General features: G+C 30.7%; 1 protein-coding gene across 1 annotated transcript in view; it reads left to right on the top strand.

The window, feature by feature from the left end:
- The window catches only part of LOC125069282 (breast cancer anti-estrogen resistance protein 1), a 53,923-nt gene that overhangs the window by 10,994 nt on the left and 21,130 nt on the right, over positions 1 to 21,799 (top strand).

The following is a 21,799-nucleotide window of genomic DNA, read 5'->3' as shown; positions in this document are numbered from 1 at the left end:
CCATGTTTCGCGAAAGTGGTTGGTCGGGTGAAGGCTTATATATTAGCGGTCAACGCTGGTTAGCCTAGACATAACGTATTTCATTTCGTGGTCATAACTTCATATATTTTTAGATAGAAACAACACAGATATACAACTTTATGACTCAAGGCGAAATATATTTTAGGATTTTAGCAAAAACCTTAATTTATACTTGTACCTAAATGTACTAGATTGCGGAGATTTAAAACGTTTGTAAAAAAAAGGTAGAATATAAAATACCATCTTGCGGTTTCCGGTCTGTGTCATTAATACAATAAAAACCATTTCATATTTCATTATGATCCAAATAGCGAAAATATTATATATTTAAAAAAATATATAATTACTATAAGCGATAAATGATACACGACATTTAAATATTTAATACGTAAATAAAGCCCAGTAGATACCTAGAACGATACGATAGATAGAAACGAATTTTAATCGAATATCGGTTCTAATTTCGGCACAAGCATTCAACTGCTTCATTTGTGTTTAATAATTTACGTCGTGCTCGATGGTGAAAACTGCATGTGTCGAATTCCGCACATATGCATCCACCAACTCATATTCTCGCAGCGAGACAGAATAAGCTAATGAGCGTCTATATTACAAACTCTGCAGGAATAATAAGATTTCACATTGTATGCAAACTGCTAACTAACTATGGTCGTTGAAGTCTCCACCGACAAATTTCTTCCTTGCTCGGCTCTTAACCTTTCTCGCTCCACGAGTTTTAATAAAGCTTCAGAGAATATTATTATTACGTAAACCTTTTACATATAAACTCATTTCATGATCTATAGAAAGTGTAGTTCGGCGAGCTATACGAGGGAAGGTTATTTTAATGCATAATTTTACAGAAATATGTCCCACTTATGCCTATTGCTTATTATGTAATGTACTCAGGAATATTTATTGAAGTATTGCGGTAATTCCCTTAAGGAATTTGACTATGGAATAGTGATACGAGCACGCTCGCGATCCTTATTATGGACCCCTTCAATTCATGACACGTTTGAATAAATTGATATAAGCGCACGATTTTAAGAAACGACGTGTACTATGACACATTTACAAACCCCATTATAATTCAAGACGTAATAATATATTGAATTATTGTATTTAATAGAAATAATATTTATGGATCGTAATATGTAGTTATGTATAGGTACGGTAGGTGAATTTAAAGAATATTTTTATCACAGAAAATGTTGATACATTTAACGCTCGTAGTTATTTCAAAATTACGAATAAATAACAAGTTTGACATGTCTGTTTTGTTTATGTACACTTGATAAAAAAGTTACATGGTCAAATATGGTAACTAATTTGACTCGTTGATGCTGTATTAACAAATATGGTTATACTATATGTTATAGTAAAATTGTAGCAATTATGTCATTAAAGGTCTTGTGGCAGGCGCTCGTAAGTATATTTTTATAAATCAGATCTTTCTGTAAGAAAACTAGCAGGTACCACAGCAGGTTAGTGTTGGATTTTAAACCAAATACAGACACAGTAAAAGTTCGTGCTAAGATATCATCTGACGATCGCACGCTCGCAGTTGACAGTCGTGATCGTGACTTTACACAATAAAACTAGCTCCTGAAATATTATATTAAGAAATCAAGGGACAAATGACTGTACCTCATTCTTGACGGCCTTATTATATCCTTGTTATGAAGAAATTATATCTGAAATGAAGATTTCCAACTAACATTCATTCATTCATATTTAAGATTGTGTACGGATAAAGATCATATTATTTATCTAGAGTTAAAGTATGCAAAATATATATTCGTCACATCCGACGTGAAGTTATGGCATTTACACGTATAGTTTGATGAATATAGTTTATTTACATAAATCTACAACATTTGCGATGTTAGAGAAAATTCCTGTTTGACTTTCTACTGTATTTTTCAACTTACGTGTGAAAGGTTAAAGTAAAAGAGAGAGCTTCATACTAGCTTGGCGTTACAAATGAGGACATTATTTTTAATTTAGCAAGACTATTGTTGTAGATAAAACATAAGAACACTGGAGACAGATTTTTTTTTATATAATTACTAATACAATTATTATATATGACTCAGATTATCAAGATTTACGATATCAGATATACCCTTGATTGTCAAGATTCACGTGTTTCATCCACTAGGTTATCAATTATTAACTTTCTAGTTTCTGGAAACAGTATGCAAAATTTATATTTGTATAGTTGTTATTACTTTGATCGACAAGAACATATCAAACATACGGACAGCTTGAAGCGGAACATGGCTGATACGTAAATAGAGCAGTGTTATCTTTTCGAAACTGATACTAGGTAGGTACTTTTAATTCGATTGATATGATTTGCATTGAAATCATTAAATCGATTAATATTCAGTTTATGTGTATATTATGTTTAAAAGTAAAACTTGATTTATTACAAAGCTTAATTTAAAAAGACAATATTTTTTTTATTTTTATTAGTGTTAGTAGAGGTTTTATATGTAGATTATTATGCCAATGTCACTTACGATAAAATATACACGAAGAAGATTGATCGGTTCCTTCGTGATAACAACGTTAATTAATAGTAAGATTAGCAACCATAATAATAGGATTTTTTTGTAAATATTTCTCTTTCTCTCCATTTAATAGTTAAAATAAGTATAAAATAAAAAAAAGAATCAATATATTATACTTATGTAATTTAAATATGTTAAACGTGTTCGGAATGTAGAGATTCTACCGAGAAAAACCGACCGAATTTCAGTGGGTAACATCGAAAAGTTAATATTTGAAAGTGTCAATTTTCAAAGGTCACTTTAAAACATTACACTAACAATAAAAAAATCAATAAAAGAAACGAGATTATAAAATTGCACATAAATTAATAATGTATTACTTGCGAAAGCGCTATTAATGATATTTATTAATATTTTAATTGTGAGAACGCTGTTAACATCGTTTAATCTGTTTTGGAAATTAGTCATTTTGCAAACTTTCTCTCTCGAATTAATACTTATTATTATTGCACTACATTAATATTATGTATCTTAATAATATATTAATGTTAGGTTATGTTTTATTTTAGGTTGATAACACTCGTAACGTTAGAGACAATTTGTAATTATTTTTACGATTTATCAAACATTTACATAAAAAAATATGTTAACTTTATGAAACACGTAAACATTTTTTTATGAAACTGTCCGTTATAAAAGCAAATGTCATACTTCCTCTAGTCTGAAGAAGTGAGGCTTCAACGCCCTCTCTTCACGAGGACCTTTTTTATACTCCACTGTATATCATCAATGACTTTTACCTCGTGTTGTTAACGTCAAGCACTGGCTGTCCGGAGATATAAGTATGATATTTAATAATAATTAAATATCAAATATTATTAAGGAATTCTAAAAATGATACTAATAACTTTCTTATTATATAACTTCTTCTTTATATTTAGTTCGACTTATCCTGTAGGAAACACAAAAATCCATAACGATTTCATTTTAAATGCACTTAATAGTTAGTATACAGATAAGCAAGCCAAATAGACTGATACTAAAAACATCAGTACGGAAACGAGTACGAGTGGATATAGTATAGAAAAACCCATAAGTTCGCCTCAACACTGATTATTTTCCTAAATGTTGTCAACATTAAAAACAACCTCGTTGCACACAACCTTCGATAAAGGCCATTGTATGAATATGAGTCACTTAAAAAAATATCTTTATAGATTTAATAGTGACATTTTCGATTTGTGATCAAGTACCTAATAAAAAAACAAATAAAAGAAATAATTACCTACTACCAATTATACATAATGTTCAACAAAATGAAATACCTCGTTCCATCGCCAAGCTCTTTTATTGCAGATCTGATTATATACTAAATCAAGGATAAAATCCTCATACGTATATATAGGTTTTTTTCCTGACGATTAGTTCCACCGTAGAAATAGACGTTGCGATAAATTGTGATTTGTTGTTCGAAATTTGAAACTTTTCGATGTCCACTTATTTCATCAGCTATTAGTAAGTCGTTATTAGAATTTCTTATCGGTAGTATTGTTGATGCATCTTTCATTATGTAGAAGTGTCGAAAAGTGTAATAGTATTTCTATACGGAGATTTTAAATAAAATCGAAAATTAATTTAATGAATTGATGCTTACATAAAGACGGTGGGTCTTTATTTTTACGTCATTAAGTTATTTATTGTTATACAACATCGCTACAATCTGACGCGTCATTTTTACGTGGACAGTGGCTTGTCACGTCAATAAAGGGACTGACGTTTTATTTAATTTATATTAATAGTTGGTTGCGTATGCAGCTAAAAAATATTATTACGAAAAACGGCTTTCGCGACGAGTTTTAAATGATGATTTCACGGAAATAATCGATGAATACAATATAAAATATTCTCAATGTAAGTCGATAAACCGATACACGATTAAAATAAGTTACAATGAAAATAACAAAGTTTTATAACATAATTAGATTTTTTTTAATCTATTCTAAATTAACATATAAAGTCATGTAAAGGCAATCCTGTCTTATTGAGGAGAAGCGTATTTCACGAGATGATTTAAGCAGTTTTTCCATATTTTCCTTAACAGCCGGAGCATGAGATAATTTATTAAAAAAATTAAGCAACTAAAAATTCAATGGTACATACCCAGTTTGAATCCATAATCATAAGATTAAGCGTAAGACATAAGCTACATAAGACATAAGCGCAAGATTCAGTAACCACTGGTTAAAAATTTGTGAGCCAAAATAAATATATCTATCACTCATACAGGTTGTTTAAAACGGAAATTTTGATTGTGATTAATCTTTTTTTATTTTTCTCATTAATTGACATGTTGGTAAATTGTTGGCAATTAATCTTATCGATACTAAAAATTTGTATATTTATTTTCAAGAATATACAGTAAATGAAATAAAATAATTGTCGCCTAATAACAACGAGGCGCCACGGGAAGAGAATTATCTTCTATAGTTGTATGTCTCACTTACCTATGACGTACGTTCGTCCTGTTTTAGCCTTTTAGCTCATAAATAACTTGTTTATCTAGCTTGTATCTATTATTGTTTGAGGTGCCGGTATAAAAACTATTAATTAAATATAAAAATATTAAATTAATTGAAAGATATTTAATATTAAGAACAGAGCTATTTTTCTTTTGTCTTTTATAATTATTATTGTTGTTAATTAAGGTGTGTTATAAAAAAAGTTTATTACCTACAACGTGTCGTTTATGTAAGACTAGCGGCCCGTCCCGGTTTCGCACGGCTGGATGTAAGATTTTTTAAATATAATTATGTTTATTTACCATTTATGCTGTTTTATTTATATATTTTTTTAACCACATTATCCGTTTACACTTAGAATCTGAATTTGTTCATCGTTTTTTTATTTAAGTAACGTATTAAATCTTAAGGGAGTGAGATTATATTTTTTCTATTTCTATGACTTATTAAATTCGTAATATCTATTGAATGGAATAGCAGATTTGAACAATTCAAAAAGTAATCTCTATGAATTGGAACAGTCTTAAAAACAATATGATTTCTTTGGATGAGGATATATACAGAAGTATGAATAATATGGACTAAAATTGGTCGCTATTTCTATTAACTTTCTACTAACTTCGAATGTAAAAGTGGTTATTGTGACATAGAGATAAGTTGGACATATGGTATCGTGAAATTTTTTGTAGATATTGATATGTTCTTTAATATTGTAGAAGATATATTTGTTCTGTCATCAATAGTATCCGCAGCGCATGCGACGAAAGACGTTTTAGGGCACTTTTTTACACCTTGGGTTATGTTACTTAAGTTTCAGTAAGGATCTCTAATCTTTTCAAGCAATAAATATAGCCTATGTTACTCAGAGTAAATGCAGCTTTCCAATGGTGAAAGGATTTTTGAATTCGGCACAGTAGTTTTTGAATTTATTCATTACACACATACACAAAAGTACAAATTTTTCCTCTTAGTAGATGAATTGTGAGGAAGTTAAGAAATCGGCCTTTTTAAAAGAAATACTGTCGTCTTTATTTGCAAATTATGTTCGGTTTCTTTTAAATAGAAGATTACCAAAGTATATTATATTTCAAAGCAAACATTTTAAAATATTTAAGTCACTTTTCTCGTGAATCGAATAATGAATGAAACATGTCCCGCGAAGTTTTATAGCGTTTTTTCTTAAGTGTTCTTAAAACAAATATTGGTGACAGTAAAAGGGTCACAAATGCCAACATTCAATGTATATTGAAAGAAACCGCCCGAGCCCTCCCAGGTTGTATTCCGATATTGATCTTTAATCGATTCTTTCTACGACGCCGTGGAATAATAAATGCTATTAAAATCAATTTTGTTCTCTGTAAGCATCGAAATTGCAGCTTATCATTTACGATCTTCTTAAATAAATTGTTCTTCAGCTTATAATATAAGAGATTGTGTTTTATCATTATTGTTTCTTTTTTTTATCTACTGTATTCAAATATTAAATAATGTGGTAACATGTATTTTATAACTCTTGTATATTGTTTTTACATTCGTAATTAATCGCACTATTTTGTGTTGATTATTATCACACACTATTAATAAAATGCAGATAGTATTTAATTACATATATAATGTTTTAATGTGTGAAGGAAATGTGTCGTTAGAAATAACGAAAATACAAGTTTTTTTAAACAATCTCAGGTCGAATTTAAGCAAGAATAAAAAACCATAAAACAGAAAACATAAAATGCGAAAAGAACTCGTTATTACCCTTACCAGTTACCACATCCTTTAATATTGAACTTTGTGATTGTGATACTTGGTTAGGGGCCATTATGTCTTAAAATTTTTAAGTAATTCCGAAAGTGGCCGCGGTCTTGTTTTACGAGTGAGCCCAATTCGCTCATATCCTCCCAGACATATTGCCGTATGCAAATTTAATGATATGTTGTTTATTTACACTCACACCGACGTCGTCTCCGAAACTCAGAAACGAGTTTATTTATCGCCATCGTTGAAAAGATTTATTGAGATTTCGCTACAATCTAATCCTAATAAATCCTAATAGCCGCAGCCTTAATTATCGTTTAACGGAAAAAATATAATTAATACCTGTTTGTAATTTTTAACATCATACGATGATATATTTTTATGTATAATATACTGCGCAGGTATTAAATGTAACACAACACTATTATTTTCGACGAGATCATAAATATTGTCACAGCAACAAGTTATCTTTATAATCCTATAGGAGTTAGTAGCGAGGTTAACGACCCTCGAAACTTACGCTTCAAAACAGAACCTGCTGTTATAAACCATAGAAACTCTCGTATGTCTTCTAATTGTAGGTAACTGCCGATGATACTTAAACCTCATAATTTAAAAGTTCGAGCTTACTGTCAAATGTAGGAAAAAAAAAATGTAGGAAATAAACCATATTGAGCCTTTTATTATACCTTCTCAATCCCCACACCCTTTGTATCCGATACAATACAAGCCGATGTAAACTGATAAATGTGTAAACGTGCCGTATTTATTTGTATCGTTCTTGAACGCTATCGATTCAATTCTGATTTTGTTTTCTTTGTTCCAGGTATGTCCTTCGTGATATGTTATCGCCTTTGAAGTAAGTTACGTATTAATAAGTACTAGTATTATGTTTTATCATATCTAGAAAACAATATTACAAAAAACCCTACTTAAACCCTACTTAAAGTCAACACTAATTTACTTCTTATTTAAATTTATTATAATGTTAGTAAATATTGAAATAAAGATATCCATACGTCTGGCACGAGCTCCATTTACAAGTTGTTGGACATGGTTTTCAAACTTATGAAGATGTTTTCTTGCCTTTTATTCACCGTTTAAATGATTTGAAAGTAAATAGAAGAAATAAAACAAATTAAGCCTTAGTTACAAAACTTGTTATTATGTAGGATATTTAGCAATAGCTACAACTTACAGATACCTTACGTACGTAGTAATCTTACGTAGGTAACTTGCAGATATTAAATGGCTTTGCTTAATTATCTAGTCTTGCCGACAAAGTGCGCGTTAGGGCGGACAATCGAATCAGTCTCGACAATTTCTCCGACAACCTACCTTTGTCCTTTGCTCTTTGTGGTGTAGCGCGTGACAGCGCGTGTCATATTTCGTGACGCTATCTTTTGTGCCTTCGGTCACAAGGACAAGTTTTGTACCGTAATCATTTTTCTTTACTGTAACCGCCTTTTGTTGTTACACTTACGTTATTAATTTTCATAACTGTATATGAAGATCTGTTTTTACTTGTTTTTGAACAATGTTGTCTTCGTTTTGTTGCACTGGGTTTAAGCTGTCGGTAGTTGAACGTGCATTGCAATAGTTGTTTAAATATTAATGTAGTTTATGACAACTATAAATATGTACAAAGATACTTGACTGTAGGCCATATGGCCCTGCATACAGTCATTCGAGGTATTGGGTCAAAGCGGCATTAGCCTATCAGCTTGGAGAGGTCGTTCAGATCTCATCGGTGGCAGCAAAGTGATCGATAATCGAATTAGGTCGGGTAGCCCATAATTGTAAAGAGTTTTATCTGCGCTATAAAAAGCAGGTAGTTGCGTTCTCGGAATGTAAGGCCACTCGAGGACGTCTCGACATATTTAAAATTCAGATTTAATGGTCCCATTCGGGAAAGTGAGTTTTTTAGTTTTTGCACAAATATTTGCTTTAAATGACCGACGAAGCCCTTGGATGCCATGTGTTTTGTTTTCAGACTAAATATAGCGACGATTGGAATTCCGATAAAGGAATTGTATTAACAGACTACATTTTAATATTTCTTTTATTTCGGATAATAAAGAAATTCATGAATAATTAAATTCTTTTATCAATTGATTAAATTAAAATTTAATACACGCATTCAAATAGCAAAATAATAAAACGTTTCAAAGTTATTTTGAATTGTAATACATTCAAACAAAAGTTCAAACAAAATCCAGCTAGGTATAGTGTTTATTTTTGTTTTACAATTATTTTAATCTTCAACTTACATTAAAGTTTTATCGTGTATATTCACTTGGTCTACATATGCGTAAATTTACCCATTCAAAGACGTTCTGAGAAAATACGTTCATTAACCATTTTTTATAAGATTTTAGAAGATCATTGGTGTAAAAAATCACTGTCGGCGGGCGCCGCCCCTTACTTAAATCTTTATTTATTTAGTATTTCTTAGAAATTTTAAGGATCATGACCACTCATTGTATAAATGCCGTATCAATGAACTTTTTAACCTTACATACGAAATAATTAAGCTAATTTTCTTGTCGATAAAAATCTAGCACTTACTATGCTTTAGAATTTTAAATTATAGTGTCCGAAATAAAATATCATACAACCTAAGAAATATGAATTATAGTGGGTGTGTTAACCTCTGCTAAGTAATTAGGTTGACCAGCCAGCAATCGATAACAGCTGTGCGTCGACATTCCCTGCTTTCAGTATTGATTAGTATGCCACTGGTAGAATTCCCTATTACTAACAATAACCCATCATTTTTAGAAGTGATAATAATTATTATAGTAGCGTATAGTACATCGCTTCGCAAGTTATCTGCAAATCGTGCCATCATAAGTTAACCTCAATTTGCATGTTTAAATTACTTTCATTATAAACAATCATTTGAGATGTTTATTAATCGAAATATTAGTGTATTTAAAAGCAAATGTAATTTACTATTTAATACAAAATATTTGTATGGATTTCACTAAAAAGTATTTATAACACGAATACCTACATAAATAAAGTTATGCTATACAGTTCAAAAACGTAATCTATTGTATTTGAAATTGAATTACAGCCAAATCATCTAAACTACATAACAATGAATAACAATAATGCTTATTCAGTAAAACTTAAGTATTCTAACCTAAACCGCTGATTTGTATCATTTTTCAACTTCAAAACATGCATTACGTGGCATTTCATGTTACATATGATTCATATAAACGATAAACTTGAACGTTGATTAATTGAAACTTGTGAAAATATAAAAGGAAAAACAGGCAGCCGAGATCAAGATCGAATAAACCGGTTTTAGAGTTTACTATCTGAGAACCAATGCCATGTTCGAAATCATACACTTCCAATTTGAGCGCAAGTAAATATTTTTGAGGATCATCACACCTTATTGACTCTTTATAATAATAATCGTCTTAATAAAGCGTGACATTCTATGAAATTAAGATGTTAAATTAACGTGTGATGGAGTACACATTAAGCAAACCGCATAAATCAAGGCTCGATTTGATACGCACCAAGTGTACATTCGTTCCGGAATCGGTTGCCTAAAGTCGTAAAATCATTTGTAATCACGTTAAAACCGATATGAGAAATCGAAGCTAGCTTATAACGGTCCTTTATTGATTGATTAAGCGATGAGTGTATGTAAATTTTGAGGTCGCGAAACAATACCTACATTTCTATTAATGTTTTGAATATAAATATTTTAACTAGCAACGTTTTATTTTAATTGACCAGCAATTTCCTTTGCTTGAACTTATATTGAAAAATATTATGCGTTTCTCATAACTCTATTTCTTGATTGCGGAATTTATTAATTATAACCATATAATATTTTTTCCTATAATTAATCTATTTATAAAATATCCTATCGTTAAAGTATATTATTAGATTTATTAAAAAAAATGTATTAGCATTTTGCTGTTTCATTTTACGTAATAATATCAGTATATTTCTAGGAAATGAAATAGTTGCCGTTCTGCGATACTGGAATAAACCCTTCATCGAGTATAATGTTTATGTCGATATGCACATGGTGGATTTTAACCGTATGGCGGCAATAAAACTGGCAAATAGCTTGTGACGTTCATTTATGTGTTCCACGCGGATATGACGTGCACCGCACTGCAGTTTGTTTTTATTTTGTCCACACTTCCCAAACATTTGTTACCACATGTGCTGCGGTTTAATGATCTGATATAACACCATTTTTAGATATAATAGAATAAACTATATTATGTAATTCCAAATGCTTAGTATTTTATTTGATTGTACCTGATATTATACAGGACATTAAATTTATTTCTATTTAGTGAGAAGTTACTCAGGAAGACTATTAACCTTTTTATATTTGAAGTAAATTAGTCGTTAATATGCGAATGAATTGTCAAAAATATTACTATTACATTTAATCTGCTGTATTTCTTATTCATTTTTTGACACATCTATAATTTAGCTCATAGTCGTTATTAATCACGGATTGTTGAATTTGAAGGCATTATACTAAACGACGATGGGGCTGTGGACTCCGTTCAACTGAAGACCAGTTGGTCGAGAACACAGCTTTCTTCTTTATCGAAGTGGCGATTGCTAGTCATACAGATATATTATCATTAAACAAATAGTCATAATAAGCCATGATGACACATAAGAAATAAAAACCAGCAAATTGGATATCTGCAGATACCTTTCCTCACAGGCTAACCCTAGTAGAAGTCTGAGGAGAATTGAGGCCTGGCAAAAGAATAATTTATGAGTGTAACCACCTAGACAGGCCTGCATAAAATCTTGCACCAGATAATATTTCGACCGGGTTTCATCATAACATCTGCTTTATTGTTATTTAAACGAATACAAACTAAGTCGAAAGTAAGTTTAACATAATGTTTGATCAAGACTTAGCAGCGCACCAATCTAAATCTAAAATAAACAAACAATGAAAATAGTATGAGAAGAGCTGACCTGCGTTATCTCAATGTAAATATTAATGCTTAAACATGTATTTGACGTGTTCTAGTTATGTACGGGCACCGACTATTATGTCTAAAATCGAATCTTTCGTTTTGTACGTCAAGTCATCATCGTGTATTGTATTCGATAGAACATGTGTGAGCAAATAATATATTAGGAGCAGAGCAGTGAATCTCGATCTCTGTCAATATTGCTGATTGGAAATGTAGCGCCTTTATCCTTTTATTTATTTCCTTCGGCCTTAGACGATTGAACAATTCCAACAGAATTATTCAATAGGTTTACGCTACCCTTAACTCTACTACAGCTTATAATAATCTTTGATTTGTTTTTATTTTAAAACAAAATTAGTTGTATTATATCATAAGATTACCTTGATTTAATTTAAGTATACTTTTGCACATTTTTTTATTCATAATTTATTACGTTATTGTTTGTTATTTGTAATTGCTCCTATAACTTTTTTCTGTGTATTTATTTATTAGGACTACTTTTTTAGAACGTTGTATGAGACTAAATAAACCATTACAATTTTTATAGGTATCGAAGTGATTATTTATAAGTAGGTACAGCTTAAATCATTCTTAAAACGGATCTAGGTATGGCAAAATATTCTTACAAAGCCCACACCTTCCAATTCGAAGAAGTATATGAATCACTAGAAGTTGTTAAGTAATTTATTAACAAAAACCTACCCACGTCTTAATACGCTTTTCGTTAAGCAAGCCTCATGTCCTAATCTAATCTGAATAGTCGCGATCTAAAGCGTTGGGCGGTGGAATGTTTGCCTATGTTAAGGTTGACTTATAAGGATGTAGGGGAAAGGGGACGCGTTATCTGTGTCGGGCAGCAGTGCGTGACCGCTCATCTCGTTACGTCCCTACGGAATACAGGCAGCTATGTTGAGTAATCGAGTTTATTGCGGTATAGTTATAACACTTTTTAAACGTCATACGTTCGTTTTATTAATTTTATTATGGTATTAACCCTACCGATATATTTATGTTTAGTCAATATTAAATTGTTTCTAAATAATAATTGCTATATAATTATGGAAGGAAATCATCTAAAACAAATTTACGTGGTTTAAGAAATAGCGAGAACACTTGAGACGTTTGTTAGGGCCTGTATTTGTGATTGGAATGAAGAGAATCAGTTTAAAAAATACTTGGGTTTTACGTTGCGTGACTTTTTGTATCCGGTGGATAGACAGTCAGCCGGATGGTTTACCGCCATGGCCCACTTAAAGCTGCATGTACAGAACTCGCTGTCCGACATGCACAATATACGGATGGAGTAGTGTAGTTCCTAGTTACCACAATCGAACGAATAAAACGGCGGTTATGTTGCGCAGTAAAAGCGCGAAGTCCATAAGATTAAATCTGCAAAAGGAAGGAAGGGACTTGTGGCGTTTAATAGTAAATCTTAACAACTAAAATTAGTGTAATGCATAATGTTTATTATTATATTTGCTAGCTCATTAGATTATTATTCACCTTGACGTTACGATTAGATACTTCGTCATAATCAATAATGTCAATGATATGCTAAATTTAATTCATCGACCTGAATTGTTTAATCAATTCGACGCCAACAATTTAATTGTAATTCACTCCGGCTTACTCTTATTTGTAGTGTGAAAGAAACATATAGTTATAACTATATAAAACTTAAGTCAAAGTGTCGCCGGGAAACAAGTTTTACTACTTCAAAACATTAAGTTTTCACGCCTGAGAGTTGTGAGCGTCTCTCCTTCAGAAACTTCTTGACGGAACTTTACGAATTCACTAACATATTTATGAACTATACCTAGATACGTATAATGCATTTTAGTTTATTTTTTTTCGTATAAAAGTTCTAATTACTTTAAAAATTTAAACTAAAATAAAAAATATGTGTCTCTCAATAAATCAGGAATACATATTTCTGTAAAATACTTTTATATATAAATACAAATAGCTTTTCATCATTCGTATATTATGACAAGAGCAAACCATTTTTTTTTTCATTTAAAATATATCAGACTTTAAACAAGAACTTCGTCACGGATTGCTTTCATTCATTTTATGTGTAGACGTAATTTCAGCATTTTTTAAATTTATTCACAGAATATTTCTTCATGAATATACATTTAAACTTATAAAAACTAGGTCGCTTTAACTTTGTTCATATAGATACGATTGAATTATTTTACGGAGTTTTATTTTATATTTTGAAAAATATAAAACGAAAATCGTCCGTTTACTGCACTTCGGGATAAGTATAGCAATTAAGCACGAATTAAGTATTGCATAAACTGTGGCAGATGCTAATTAAGTGGCAGTGAAAAATATCCAATTAAGTTAACATTTGAGTAATTCATTAAACGGATACTTTTACCTCGATAACGATCTCCGTCTGAGATTTGTGATGATTATCTGTGACGAAGTACAAACATATATGTATTTTCAAAAGTAATATATAACAAGCAGTAATATATTTTCAAGTTTTAACAGCTATTTTAATAAAAAGCCTTTTTATTATAATAGCTACCTTTGATTGTTTTTTATTATACATCAATTAAAGATAATCACTATTTTTGCAATAAAATACTTAAGACGAGGCAAGAAAAAAAAGTGAATAAACCGTTTCCGTTACGTGTCACAAATTAATTTGTTTTGAGGTCAACTTAATACGTATGATGAAATCTTTTAATTACATAATATACTTAAATTTTCCCTTTTAAAAGGACTAATTAAGTATAGTATTATTTTCATTGAAATATTTATATAAAAATAACTCTCATATCCTATGAATAATCGCTTTAAATGACCTTATATATTCTTGCCTGCTCTAGTTTCTTTAAACTCTTTTGCATCTGGGCCAGTCGTTGTGAATTAGTGTGATTAGATTATGAACATATTATATATATTGTTATTATGTTTATTTTTATATCATGCATCTATATTTTGAAGTAGACAATGATTATTATTTAAAGAAGATCCAATTTTTTTTTTCATTTATTTCCTGACAACTCTAAATAATGATAAAACATAATCACCGATCAATGATTATGTTTATCGGTTGATTTAAGTTAACATTCATACAGTTAACTTAAAAATGTTCTCTGAGCAGTATAAGGTTAAGATATTAATAGAACAAAATAAAAGATGGACTCGTGCCAGGAAATGGATGGGCGAGAATCGCGTAATTGTATTTAATGAATATTGCAACAGAAAAGTTGTAAAGCCGCTTGATGTTGGAAGCGTATGCCTTCCTGTAGTAAAAAAACTCGCACATTTTTTTTAAAAACTTTAACCGTTTACTCCTGTAATTTTAATCAGTGAGTGCTTATGAGTTTTAAAACAAATTAAACTGAGGCTTATGTTTCAGGCAAGTGTAATTACTTTAAAATAAAAACTCAATTAGTAGCTATGTAAAAAAAATCTAGTCTTTCATAAAAAAATACGCAACCGTTCTAATATAAAAATGTAGTAATATATGATATCAATTTTTACATTTTTAGTAAAATAACTATTTAAAATAATATTTTACCATCTTCTTTTATTTTCATCCTAAGAAAACTAATGATTACTATTTAATTTAAATGAACCATATAAATTGAATTGAATTTAAATTTAATTGAATCATTCGCTCAGTTAATTTCTAGGCACTAAAACTAAAAAATATATAATAAAAAATGTGTAATGTAAATGGGTTAAATACTTTCTGTGATAAAAACGTAAAACAACTGTTACCCAGGATATTCATTCTTATCTCGTTTACAACGTTTTTTAAATGAGGTTTAAAATAACAGCCGTATAGAAGCAGAAGATATATAAAGTATACAGTATCTGTAATCTAGCTTCTTGTTTCATTCTCGTTTACTTTGTAGAATCCTAGGTTTAGGGTTAAAAATAATCCCCGTCTGAGTATTACGGCGCCTCCAGGTGCCTCTTTTCTGAGTCTAAGCTATGCTATACGCTTCCCTCTCTAGTTTCGAGTGAACCTTATATACTGTCGATAAAGTCCCTTTTTAAATGAATTGACTTAATAAAATCGATTAGAAGTTGTTTACGGAGCGGATTTGTATCGAAGTTGTAATCTGGCGCTTGGCGTATCGAAAGTGGCGTGTTTCGTGTCTTTAGGAGATAGATATCGTGCTTAAAGTTATTGAGTTTGGTTCGTCTAAGCTTTTAGATGATATTAATACTATTAATGGTCTTTTCTTTTTTTTTCTATTAGTAACATTTAAGACTAGATACCCAATAGATAAGATAAAGGAATAATGTTTTAAAATCACATGAAATTATATTACCATGAGATGTTTATGTGATTTAAGCTACTAGTCAATGCTTAGAAAGCTTGTACGTACTTTGCGCCGGCGCCGGTACGGGCGCCGCGTATATTAGCATTCTACGTATCGCGTGTTGGCAAGCTATTTCTTGCGGTCAGGGCTGTCGTTACATCAATTTATAAAATCTAGATAAATGTACGTACTCATATAACATAAGATAAAAATCGTTAATAAGGATACGGATGATATTATAATAATAATTCGTGAACATCGAAAACTCTTATATAATTAATGAAAATTTGCATTCAAACTGTATTGTGCCATAGACGTGTAAACAAATGGAGTTTCGACCACACGCGATAAAAGTTTGTATGTATGCATAGTGTAATTAGTATTCAAGCTGGATAATTAAATTTTTTATTATGAATTTAATTATAACTTAGATAACTTTTTACTAGTTTTTTAAGTGTTGTATTAATTATATCGATACTTAAATTATTACAGAAAACGTTGAAACACGTTTAAGAGATTGTGAGTGAAATTATGCTTTAATATTAAGACATATAATTATCATTATCGATCTGCATGTGAAAGCTAAATACAATACTGAATACATCTTTTAAAAATAGTTTTTATTACAACGTAAATTTACTCTTGAACGTACTAGTTACTTATCTGTGAACGGATGACTGTCTGCGACAGTGTACAAAAATAGATGGGGAAGTTGACATAGTGACTTTCCATCCGGGTCAGTGCTGGTCATCAAGCAGCCCTGTCGACGCGACGAGCTACGCATGCGCAAGGTCGGCGGGTGCGCCTCTATCGCCGACGGCGCCTATTGAGCATCTTAACGACAAGCAAATTACGGCTCTTTGTTCGTTACTATTGGACATAGATTCCCGAAGTGATCGCCCTTTGTCTAATGTTTGTTTAAGCAATTGCAATAAATCAGTGTGTCGATTCTCAGCTTTCAAGTGACGTCCTATTTTAGACGCCTTTAATAGCTAACATGCATCAGTGACGGTCGTATGTATCTAATGCGTCAATTCAGTGTATCCATGCAAAACAATAACACGATTGTATATAAATATATTACATATTATATTATATAATGTCATTGTTTAAAATATTCGCATTGTAATCACATACGCGTAGCCTTAAACAATTATACTTTATATGTTATCGTTATATCAGATCTTAAAGAATTAAAATATTTCTTTTATTTTAAATCATGATAATTATGTTATCTGCTTACATTGTACATTTGTACCTTGTCGATAAAATATACGATGACTGTAATTTTTTTACCAAAAAATATTTGTATTTTTTAAGATAAATTAAAAGTATGTATATATCCTTAAAATTTAACACTTGTGTACACTAAAATAATATATTATCCGTAAATATGTAGTAAGAAACTCACGCTTAGGCAGAAAAATTTAAAACAATGTCTACAATTACGAAATGAAAACTATACAAATAGCATAAACGACACGCACAAATTATTTTTACAAGTCACGCACACGCACACTGGTCTAGAATTTAGTAAAACTTATTATATTTGTATATTACAAAAAGTATATACTCATTTTAATGTTTAAATATTGCTCAATAAAAAACAAAGGAATATTATATCTAAAAACAAACATGCTTTTTTAACATGTAAGACATACATTTCAGTTTCCAATGTTGTTTAACACAGACTAGTGATGTCTTCCCCAAGCCACGCAGGTTAAGTGCGAGTAGGTACTTAAGTACATAGTCATGCAAACCACACGCACATATAGAATATGACGATATGTATTTGCGCGTTAGGTTGGTTATCCACAACAATGATAAATATATCCCTTATATTAACTGATTAGATGATTACTACCTATTTTATTCATATAATTATAAATAATAAAAAATACAATATTGACGGGAGAAATTGTCTCTTCTTAATTGTTTTTTTAATCAACTACCGAAACAGGAAAGAGAGCTAGCTAGGTAGATACAGGTTAGAGTAATTTGTAATAGATTCGAATAAAACAGGGAACCCTGAAAACAGAAAAATCTTTAAAATAACTAAATTAACTCGAATGGCCAGATAAGCGTTCCACTAGGTTAAGCTTTCTTTGAAAAACCAAATTTCGAACACTTCAATTCGATTTGGTGGACATGCATTTGATGGATTATCATTTAACAAGAAGGTATTCCTTCACCGGCGAGTATAAGATGAATTTCAATCATAAATTAAGCATGAAAACTTATATTGTCTGGGTTGCAGCCCGTTCGTTTGATAATCATGTATTCAAAACACTCGGCCATCTTAGCAGCGAGCATAGTACAACATGACTATTGGTATACGTGAAATTATACCTAGTTTTCCTTGTTATAAGTCCCGTAACTGCAATATTGTATCATTATGACATAATGTTTATTTTGGTTCTGAGAGCGCATTGACACACGGCTTGTTTTGTATCGCAATGACGGTTAATCGATTGATAACGAGCAAGTGTTCACCGTATCTTATTACCGGGGCGTTGGTGTTCACATTCCTGCATGTTTTGTTCACTTGATAATTATGCTAAGGCCATTATGATATATATCTTTATGCATATTAATTTGGTACTGAACTCAGCAAATATTCTTTCGAGGTTTTCTTCACGCGTCTTAAAAAAGAAAGAGATAATACTGAATGTGTAGGTTTATATATTTTTTTTTAAATCTTAGTTTCAGTCAAGTCAATCAGTAAAAAAATTATGAATATTTTTTTAAATCTAAAACTATTCTATTGATTTTTAAATTCTCCCCATTTTCTTAGAGGACATTCAAGAAATTTTGCTATAATTATGCAACTGTTGAGGTAGGATTACATACGATCATCGAAGTTATGTCATAATCATCATCTTCAGCACGTGTCAGTCCACTGTTGGACATAGACTTCTGCCAGGCACACTAATGATATCAGCTCTTTCAATACCTGCGATACAAACACACTAGACTGCGTTTCCCGACATGCGGTCTCCCCTCAGGTACCAGTCTGTTCCAACGGCTATTAGCGGCGCATGTGACCTGCGTACTGCCACTTCAGTTTGCTAATTCGCTGAGCAATGTCGGTAACCTTGGCTCTCTGACCTTCTCTCGATTTCGACTATTCTTCGGCTAATCATGCTAGCCAGCAACAGCTATCCAATACTAAGGCTAATAATTTGCCTACTACAATAATACTCATATGCTTTATAGGTCGCCATCCATGATGTTGCGTTGATATAAATAAAAAATCTCTTGTAAATAAACTCTATATTTCTTATTACAATATATTACAGTATATATAGCGCTTATATATAGTTATTCTATAATTTATGACGAATTCTTGGACGGATTTTCTTATGGTAAAAATTGGATAGGATGAAAAGTCTGTATATAAATCAATATACAGACTTCAATTATAATTAATTTTTTATTGATACGAACAAACAAAAATATTATGATGTATAATAATTCGTTTAGTGAATATATCTACCATTTTGTTTTGAAAAACATATTTTTGCGTTCAAACAATAAACTCTTCAGCTTAATATAATACATGGCATATTATTATAATTAAAATTGGTATGTCATATAGAAGTAATCTAGTAAGTACTATGGATCGTTATTAGCACTTGTATAGTAGGTATGTATTGCATTTATTATCAAGCTTAGATTAAGTGCTGTAGATACATTAAATAGAGTTGCATTAGTTCACTGTGTTACACCTATTCTTTGATAAATAGTATTTGTTCTGTTGATGTTTGTTTACGTATATATATATATATAGATAATCATTAGATATATCATATATATATATATATATACATATATATATATATATATATATAATATATATATATATATATATAATGTAATTAATAGCAACATTAACAGCTTAACTTTAAATATTAAACATGTTATTATCTTACAATTGTTCAATTAGTATTCAATACCTACCATAATCATGTACCATATATAACTTAAATCTATTTTAATATGCAATGAGAAGCATACAATCACATATTTGCATTATTTGCATAGTGGATATATGTACAATTCTACATTCGTGTGCACCGAAGTATGAATGAAGAAATCATAATAGAAATATTTTTTACGTTACACTCACATCACGCTAGCTAACTCTACGTTACGGGGGATCCTGTCGTCAATCGCAGGCGTGCTCCGACTAGACGTGGGGGGATTATCCCGCATGTTACGTACATACACACCATGCACCCTCGGCAAGTGTGCCTGATTGTGATTATACTCGCGTTTATTGCATTAAAATGATAATAATGTGAGGAATTTGAATGTGTATTTGAATAATATTTTTGCATTTATGTTCTTTTTTTAAATTAGCCGTTGATGTAAATTTTACAAATATATTCGTTTTTTAATTCAGCTGAGATTAACTTTACTTGGTACTCACTCATCACAGATTCTACCGCCAAACAATATTTAGGTAATAGTGTCGTATTCCGGTTGGAAAAGCGAAGGAGCCACTGTAAGAAAAGACACAAGGGACACATACACAGTCAGATCTTTGTTCCCATGTTTGGTGGCGTATTTACAATCTAAAAATGTTTTTTATTTCGGCGCATATGTCTACGGGCAGTGGCGATCATCACTTACCATCCGTTTTCCCACTTTCTCGTCCTATATAGCCTACCTATATTAAAAAAAAATTAAGTCATAATCAGTTCAAAAAGCAAAGTATGTATGCTGGACAAAGGCCTCCTCTGTGACGGAGCAGGTTAAGAGCTTGTGCTACTATTTTGCACTTATACTTAGAGGATACACATCTGGCAAACACATGTAGGTTTTCTCGTAAGCTCATCGCTTGCCTAGGTTTGAATCCGTAATTTACGTCAAAGACTCACGTGTTCTAGCCACTGGACCGTCTCGGCCTCTCTTAATATATGTTCAAATTTATTAAAGCTAAATGACAAGGCTGCAGTCGTGTAAGACTTAAAAATAAATTAACATAAAACATATTTACGCCGGTTGCTTAGTAAAATAAACGCATATCTATTAAAATTTTAATTAAGAAAATATCCGTCTTGCCCTTTAAACATAAAATACAATTCCAAGGCGACTAAATAACTCGTACAAGTTATTATACGTACATATGTTTCATACAAGAAGACATCACGCTCGGAACATTTGTCTCCTTTATTAGGCTAAGTGACATATTTTACACGGTTTATTGTTCATTCATGCCTCGCTGGTAGACTAAGGTAATAACAAGACAGCATTCTGCATAGTATTACCATAGCAATTGCAATTTGTTGAATGGAATCTGAGAAATAAAGAACAATAGCGACTTAGAACCTTATAATATTATATCTGCATCCAATTTAGCTGCACCGTCTTTTGTTTTACGAATAAAAATATCGTTACGTATAGTTAAACATTTTATATGCTACGTTTTTAAAATGAATTAGTATTGCTTGATTTTCCTTCTCTTTGTTATTTTAAAATATGTTAAAAGTAAATTCTAATTTTAGAGTAAATACCTACTATTAAAAGTAAAGTATTAATTAAGTTAGTGTATAAATAAGGAAAAGGCAGATTTTTTAAAAAAAGTAATAACATTTTAATGTTTTATTACATTAAATTAGATGATACATTAACAAGTAGTAAGTAGATCTTGAATTGAAAATTCAAATATTAAGTAGCTTATTTAAAAAGTAAGTTGTTAATTT

Source organism: Vanessa atalanta, chromosome 15, assembly GCF_905147765.1.
Source record: "Vanessa atalanta chromosome 15, ilVanAtal1.2, whole genome shotgun sequence".
Classification (NCBI taxonomy): Eukaryota; Metazoa; Arthropoda; class Insecta; order Lepidoptera; family Nymphalidae; genus Vanessa; species Vanessa atalanta.
This window is presented reverse-complemented; position numbering and strand designations above follow the sequence as displayed.